Genomic DNA, 8,584 nt, shown 5'->3' with positions numbered 1-8,584 from the left:
TGCTCTAAAAGATATAAGTGAAGCACTAGAGCAAAATTATCTAGCTCAAAAGATATAAGTGAAGCACATAGAGTATTCTAATAAATTCCCAATCAAGTGTGTCTCTCCCCAAAGGTGTGTACAGCAAGTATGATTGTGGTAAGCTAAAAATCAAAGACTCATATCATACAAGATGCTCCAAGCAAAACACATACCATGTGGTGAATAAAAATATAGCTCCAAGTAAAGTTACCGATAGACGAAGTCGAAAGAGGGGATGCCTTCCAGGGCATCCCCAAGCTTAGGATTTTGGTTGTCTTTGAATATCTTGGGTTGCCATGGGCATCCCCAATCTTGGGCTCTTGCCACTCCTTATTCCATAGTCCATCAAATCTTTACCCAAAACTTGAAAACTTCACAACACAAAACTCAACAGGAAATCTCATAAGCTCCATTAGTGCAAGAAAGGAAAACCACCACATAGGGTACTATAATGAACTCATTATTTATTTATATTTGTGTTAAACCTACTGTATTCCAACTTCTCTATGATTCATACCCCCTGATACTAGCCATAGATGCATCAAAATAAGCAAACAACACACGAAAAACAGAATCTGTCAAAAATAGAAAAGTCTGTAGCAATCTGTAACTTTCGAATACTTCTAGAACTCTAAAAATCCTATCAAAATAGGAAGTCCTGGGAAATTTGTCTATTGATCTACTTCCAAAAGAATCAATTAAAATCACGTTTCTGTGATTTATAAAAATTATTCTCTTGCGTACAAAAGTTTCTGTTTTTCAGCAGAATTAAATTAATTATCATCATAGGTTATCCTATAGGTTCTACTGGGCACAAACACTAATTAAAACATAAAACCACATCTAAATAGAGGCTAGATGAACTATTTATTACTAAACAGAAGCAAAAAGCAAGGAACAAAAAAAATTGGGTTGCCTCCCAACAAGCGCTATCGTTTAACGCCCCTAGCTAGGCATAAAAGCGAGAATAGATCTAAGTATTGCCATCTTTGGCTTTCAATTCATAAGGCAATTTGACTTTATTTCTAGGGAAGTGTTTCATGCCTTTCCTTAATGGAAATTGGAATCTAATATTCCCTTCCTTCATATCAATAACTGCACCAATCGTTCTAAGGAAAGGTCTACCAAGAATAATAGGACATGAAAGATTGCAATCTATATCAAGAACGATAAAATCTACGGGCACATAATTCCTATTTGAAACAATAAGAACATCATTGATCCTTCCCGTAGGTTTCTTAATGGTGGAATCCGCAAGGTGCAAGTTTAAAGAGCAATCATCAAAATCATGGAAACCTAGCACATCACATAACATTTTTGGAATCGTGGAAACACTAGCACCCAAATCACACAAAGCATAACATTCATGATCTTTAATTTTAATTTTTATAGTAGGTTCCCACTCATCATAAAGTTTTCTAGGTATAGAAACTTCCAATTCAAGTTTTTCCTCATAAGATTGCATCAAGGCATCAATAATATGTTTGGTAAAAGCTTTATTTTGACTATAAGCATGAGGAGAATTCAACATGGATTGTAACAAGGAAATACAATCTATTAAAGAACAATTATCATAATTAAATTCCTTGAAATCCATAATAGTGGGTTCATTGCTATGTAAAGTTTTGATCTCTCTAATCCCACTTTTACCAAATTTAGTATCAAGATCTAAAAACTCCGAATCATTGGGACACCTTTTAACAAAAGTTGACTCATCTCCAGTCCCCTCATTATCGCAAAACAAGGATTTAATAGGGGACACATCAATAACTTTTAGATCTTCATCATTATTATCATGGAAACTAGAAGAACCCGCTCTTACAAAGCAGTCTTTCTTAGCACGCATTCTAGCGGTTCTTTCTTTACACTCCTCAATGGAAATTCTCATGGCTTTGAGAGACTCATTGATATCATGCTTAGGTGGAATAGATCTAAGTTTTAAAGAATCAACATCAAGAGAAAGTCTATCAACGTTACTAGCCAATTCATCAACTTTAAGCAATTTTTCTTCAAGCAAAGCATTGAAATTCTTTTGAGAGATCATAAATTCTTTAACACTATTCTCAAAATCAGAGGGCATCTTCTCAAAATTTCAATAAGAGTTGTTGTAGTAATTACCATAATTATTAGAGGAATTACTATGGAATGGCCTAGGATTAAAGTTTCCTCTATAAGCATTGTTACCAAAATTATACCTACCAACAAAATTCACATCCATAGATTCATTATTATTCTCAATCAAAGTAGACAAAGGCATGTCATTGGGATCAATAGGAGCACTCTTAGTAGCAAATAATTTCATAAGTTCATCCATCTTTCCACTCAAAACATTAATCTCTTCTATCGCATGAGCTTTTTTACAAGTAGATCTTTCGGTGTGCCATTGAGAATAATTAACCATGATATTATCTAGGAGTTTAGTAGATTCTCCTAAAGTGATTTCCATAAAAGTGCCTCCTGCGGCCGAATCTAAAAGATTTCTAGAAGCAAAATTCAAACCGGCATAAAATTTTTGTATGATCATCCATAAATTCAAACCATGTGTAGGGCAATTACAAATCATTAATTTCATTATTTCCAAGATTGGGCAACATGCTCATGATCAAGTTGTTTAAAATTCATAATATCGTTTCTAAGAGAGAGATGATCTTAGCGGGAGGAAAATACTTAGAGATAAAAGGATCTTTGCACTTATTCCATGAATCAATACTATTTTTAGGCAAAGACGAAAACAAAGTTTTAGCACGATCTCTAAGTGAAAACGGAAATAACTTCAATTTAACAATATCATTATCCATATCTTTCTTCTTTTGCATATCACACAAATCAACAAAGTTGTTTAGATGAGTAGCGACATCTTCACTAGGAGGGCCGAAGAATTGATCTTTCATAACAAGATTCAACAAAGCAGCATTTATTTCACAAGATTCAACATCATTAAGAGGAGCAATACAGGAGTGCTAAGGAAATCATTATTATTGGTATTGGAAAAGTCACACAATTTGGTATTATCTTGCGTCGTGACAAGCAATCCAACACACAAGCACACAAGAGGCAAGCAAAAGAGAGAGGAGAATGGGAAAGAGAGGGCAAATAAAACGGCAAGGTTGAAGTGGGGGAGAGGAAAACAAGAGGCAAATGGCAAATAATGTAATGCGAGGGAGATAAGTTTGTGATGTGTACTTGGTATGTCTTGACTTGAGCGAAGACCTCCCCGGCAACGATGCCAGAAATCCTTCTAGCTACCTCTTGAGCACTGCGTTGGTTTTCCCTTGAAGAGGAAAGGGTGATGCAGCAATGTAGCGTGAGTATTTCCCTCAGTGTTTGATAACCAAGGTATCAATCCAGTAGGAGGCTCCTCAAAAGTCCCTCGTACCCACACAAACAAACAAGAACCTCGCAACCAACGCGATAAAGGGGTTGTCAATCCCTTCACGGTAACTTGCGAAATCGAGATTTGATAGAGATAATAAGATAAGATAAATATTTTTGGTATTTTTATGATATAGATTGGAAAGTAAAGATGCAAATAAAAGATAGATGGAAAACTTATATGATAAAAGATAGACCCTGGGGCCATAGGTTTCACTAGTGGCTTCTCTTAAGATAGCATAAGTATTATGGTGGGTGAACAAATTACTGTCGAGCAATTGGTAGAAAATTCCATAGTTATGAGATTATCTAGGCATGATCATGTATATAGGCATCATGTCCATTACAAGTAGATCGAAATGATTCTGCATCTACTACTATTACTCCACACATCGACCGACTCCTGCCTGCATCTAGAGTATTAGGTTCATAAGAACAAAGTAACGCATTAAGCAAGATGACATGATGTAGAGGGATAAACTCAAGCAATATGATATAAACCCCATCTTTTTATCATCGATGGCAACAATACAATACGTGCCTTGCTGCCCCTGCTCTCACTGGGAAAGGACACCACAAGATTGAACCCAAAGCTAAGCACTTCTCCCATTGCAAGAAAGATCAATCTAGTAGGCCAAACCAAACTGATAATTCGAAGAGACTCACAAAGATAACCAATCACACATAAAAGAATTCAGAGGTGATTTAATTACTTCTCATAGATAAACTTGATCATAAACCCACAATTCATCGGATCTTGACAAACACACCGCAAAAAGAGTTACATCGAATAGATCTCCGAGAAGATCAAGGAGAACTTTGTATTGAGATTCAAAGAGAGAGAAGAAGCCATCTAGCTAATAACTATGGACCTGAAGGTTTGTGGTAAACTACTCACAACTCATTGGAGAGGCCTTGGAGATGATGTAGAGGCCCTCCATGGTCGATTCCCCCTCTGGCGGAGCACCGACGATGGCTCCAAGATGGGATCTCGCGGATACAGAAGGTTGCGGTGGTGGAAATAGTTTTTCGTGGTGCTCCCCAATGTTTTCAGGGTACGGGAGTATATATATGCGAAGGAAGTAGATTGGTGGAGCCACGAGGGGCCCACGAGGGTGGGGAGCGCGCCCACCCCCTAGGGTGTGCCGGGCACCCTCGTGGCTGCCTCGTTTGCTGCTTGATGTCCACTCCAAGTCTCCTGGATTGCGTTCGTTCCAAAAAGATCGCTCCCGAAGGCTTCATTCCTTTGGACTCCGTTTGATATTCCTTTTCTTCGAAACACTGAAATAGGCAAAAAAAAACAGCTGTAACACCCGGGTGTAATGATGCTACAGTAAACCCTGGGGTTAAGTTAATCAGTTTGCTAAACAAGTGTTTGATCATCACTGTCTCCTCTCTCTTTCAAATTCCAGTTGAATTCAATTTCAAATTATGAGTGAAATTCAAAATGCTCAAACAAGAAAACTAAAATGTTCATCATGTGGAAAGTATTATTCTGGTAATATTGGTGGTGAACCAACATTTTTGCAAAATGTCTAAATGGCCTAAAATAGTTATAATAAAAAGTTGTTAAAAGAAAAAAAACAAAAGTTAAAAAAAGGAAAAAGAAAGAAGAAGGCGTGGGAGAGCCCTCGCCTCCCCTTGGTCCTCGGCCCAGCTTGGCCAGCCAGACGGCCCACAGCCCCCTGCGCCCCTGGACCTCAACCAGCCCAACCGGCCCAGCTCCCCGCACCGCGCCTCCCTCCTGTTCCACCAACCTGGTGCGCGCCCTGAGCGCACCCCAGCGCACCCGCTCACCGGTATCGAGGAGGATAAGGCCTCCACGCCCCCGGCGCCTCGGGCCTTTCTCCCACTACCCCCTTGTCCTCTCTAACTCTCCCTCTTCCTCCCAGATCCACTCCCCTCTCACCTTTGCTCGCGCTCGCCCTTTTCTCCCCACTGCCCGAGCACGCCTGCTGCCGTCGCCATGTCGATCCCGCGGCCACCGTCATCGCCCTGCATCGCCGACATGCCATAAGCGTCCGCCGTCCTCCTCCACGTTGACCGGTGCCCGCCATTGGAGCCGGAAGGCACCATAGCGCCGGATCCACCCCGTCTTCCTCCTAGGGACGCTCGAGCTCGCCGCCGTCGATTCGCTCCGCCGAGCGTCCCCCGAGCCCACGATTGCACACCTGCAGGCTCTCGGTGAGCCTCTGCTTCCTCCCCCTTCCCGCGACACCCTATTCGCCCGTAGCCATGCTCGCTGCCCTGGGCTGAGCTCAGCTAAGCGGTATGCCTCGCCGCCGTGGCCACGGCCCCTGTCGTGCTCGCCTGAGTACGACATCGAGCTCCTGGTGCTCACAGGAGCCCAACGCGCATGCGCACGCGCCTTCCCGTGCCCCTAGCACCTAGCTTGACGAGCGCCCGAGAACGTCGCTGCCTCCACTCGTTGCCAGTGCCGATTCCGGCCGTTTCTGGGAAAACCACCACCACCAGCAGCTGCGCCGCTCACTCCCCGTTCCGAACGCGCCTAACCCCAGCCCCGGAGACACCCTGTAGGCAATCCCGACGAGGCGAGTGCCTCCACCGCGTTTTCGTGCTCGCCGGCATTCAGCCGCTGCCGCCAACAGGCAAGGCCAGGCCCAACCTATGGGTAGCTGACCGTGGCCAACACGGTCCCGTTGATTGGGTTGACCCACTCAACTGCTGACTGGGCTGCCCATGAGCTGACGTGCGGGTCCCACCCACTTAATCCTCTAATTAAAACATTTTAATAATTAAAACTAATTAGTTTAGTTAATTAGACAGTGACAGGTGGGCCTAGTAGTTTTACTAACTAAATTTGGATTAGTTTGGACTCTGTTTAACCCACTGTCTATGACACGTAGTCCCCCATGTCAGGTTGACCTGGTCAGCCGCTCTGTTGACTGCTGAGTCATCAAGACGTCATGCTGACGTCATATTCCATTTTTGTTAATATAAATAAATCTAGAAAATGGTTTAAGCTTTGAAAATTCATAGAAAATAAACCGTAACTCCGATAAAATGTTTTCTACATGAAAGTTGCTCAGAAAAACGTGACAAATCCGAATACGCGGTCCGTTCATCTGTCACATGCCCCTAGCATGCTGAACATGGAACATTCCCCCTCCGGTCATCTGTCTGACACAGGTCCGGAACCGGGAATACCTTCCCGGTTGGATTCCCCTTCACCTATAACGTCTAGGACCGTGTTAGAACACGTCTAGCCATGCCTGTTGTCCTGTTATGCACTTGCTTGCTATGTATTTACTGTTTCTCCCCCCCTTCTCTTCGGTAGACCCCGTGGCGGCTGCCGATGCCGCTGTGATCGACTACATCACCAACGACCCCTCCTTCTTGTCTGAGCAACCAGGCAAGCCCCCCCTTTGATCATCCCGATATCGCCCATTCCATTCTCCCATTCTTGCATTAGATTTTGCTACTGTTATTGTTTGCTCCTATTCTGATGCATAGCCTACTTTTGTAACCTGCTTATTGTTACCTACCTGCTTATCCTAAACTGCTTAGTATAGGTTGGTTAGTGATCCATCAGTGACTCCCACCTTGTCCTTGTTGCCCCTGCTTCATCATTGAAGACCCGATCAACGGGATCGAAGACCAGGCCCCGGCACCGCACATCACTTTCCCTTAGTTGCTCGACACTACACGGTTATTATCGAGTGCCGGGGGTGAGACCTCATTAGCACTTCTGATGTTAACCCTGTAGTGTAGCTATTCGGTCGTGGTCATCGAGGGTGATTTCCTCCTTAACCACTTCCGATACGACTCTGTCATGCAACCCCTCAAGTGTGAACCTCGAGGGTGGTCCCTCTTACGTTCACCTTGATGATTACATCGAGTGGAATTCACCGGGGGTGATTCCTCGGGTTTTCCCCTTGATGTTTGGACACACAGTTACTATGGTTACTATGACTTTAGACTGAACCATGTTACTAAAGACGGGTAGGCCCTGAGGGGTACCCGCGCGAGCTTAATTGCGAGTGATGTGGAGACGGGTTGACCTGGAGGGTGCCCGCAAGATAATTACGAGGCATGGTCGGGCATTCCTAGCCCTTGCCGCAAGTCCTCGAGACGGGGCAACGGGGTCACATCTTTCGTGAGTCTCTGCTTGTTACCGTGCGTTCCTAATCCACTACGATTTGGATATTTGATCCGAGGGCCTCTGGCCTGATAGCACTAACCATCACGTGGGCATAGTATGGGCGTTCTGCGTCGTATACATCAGCCGAAGCTTAATAGACGTCAGCGACTGAGCGGCGCGCGCTGGGTTGGACTGCACAAGCACCTGCCTTGTTGAAGGAGGTAGCTAGGTTTGCTCACCAGCCGCGTACGCAACGTGCAGGAGTTCCCGGGGAGATGGTCCATGACCCCTAGGGGCATAGGTTTCGTCCGGCGTGCTGACCTCTCAATTAAGCCTAGGTCGGGTTGCGGCGTATTGTTTGGACGAGGCCGGGCATGACCCAGGAAAGTGTGTCGGGCCGGAGTTAATCGAGCGTGGTGGGTAAGTTGGTGCACCCCTGCAGGGAAGAAAACATCTATCAATAGGCTATCCTACGGTAACAGACACTTGGAGTTGTATCCCGATCGATACAACTAGAACTGGATACTTGAGGTGATAACTGGATAGTATGGCTCTGGGATTGCTTTCTCGCAGGGAGTCGAGAAAGGATCTCTGGCCGAGGTTGATAACACTACTACTACTTTACTTTATGCTACTCTTATCTCTCTTCTGATGCTGCAAGATGCTTGGTATTGCTTGAAGATGCTAGTCTTCGATAGGCTAGGCTTTCCCCTTCTCCTCTGGCATTCTGCAGTCCAGTCCACAGATACATCCCATTTCATTGATACCGATACATATGTAGTGTAGATCCTTGCTTGCAAGTACTTTGGATGAGTACTCATGGTTGCTTTGCTCCCCCTTTCCCCCTTTCTTCTTCTTTCCGGTTGATGTAACCAGATGTCGGAGCCCAGGAGCTAGATGCCATCGCTGATGCCTACTACTACGTGGAGACCGTTGATGACCAGGAGTAGTTAGGAGGCTCCCAGGCAGGAGGCCTTGCCTTTTCGATCATAGATGCTTTTGTGCTAGCCTTCTTAAGGCAAACTTGTTTAACTTATGTCTGTACTCAGATATTGTTGCTTCCACTGACTCTTGTGTATTCGACCTTAT

Source organism: Triticum aestivum, chromosome 1B (assembly GCF_018294505.1).
Source record: "Triticum aestivum cultivar Chinese Spring chromosome 1B, IWGSC CS RefSeq v2.1, whole genome shotgun sequence".
NCBI lineage: Eukaryota > Viridiplantae > Streptophyta > Magnoliopsida > Poales > Poaceae > Triticum > Triticum aestivum.
The sequence above is the reverse complement of the archived record's forward strand: the minus strand, read 5'-3'. Positions refer to the sequence as shown.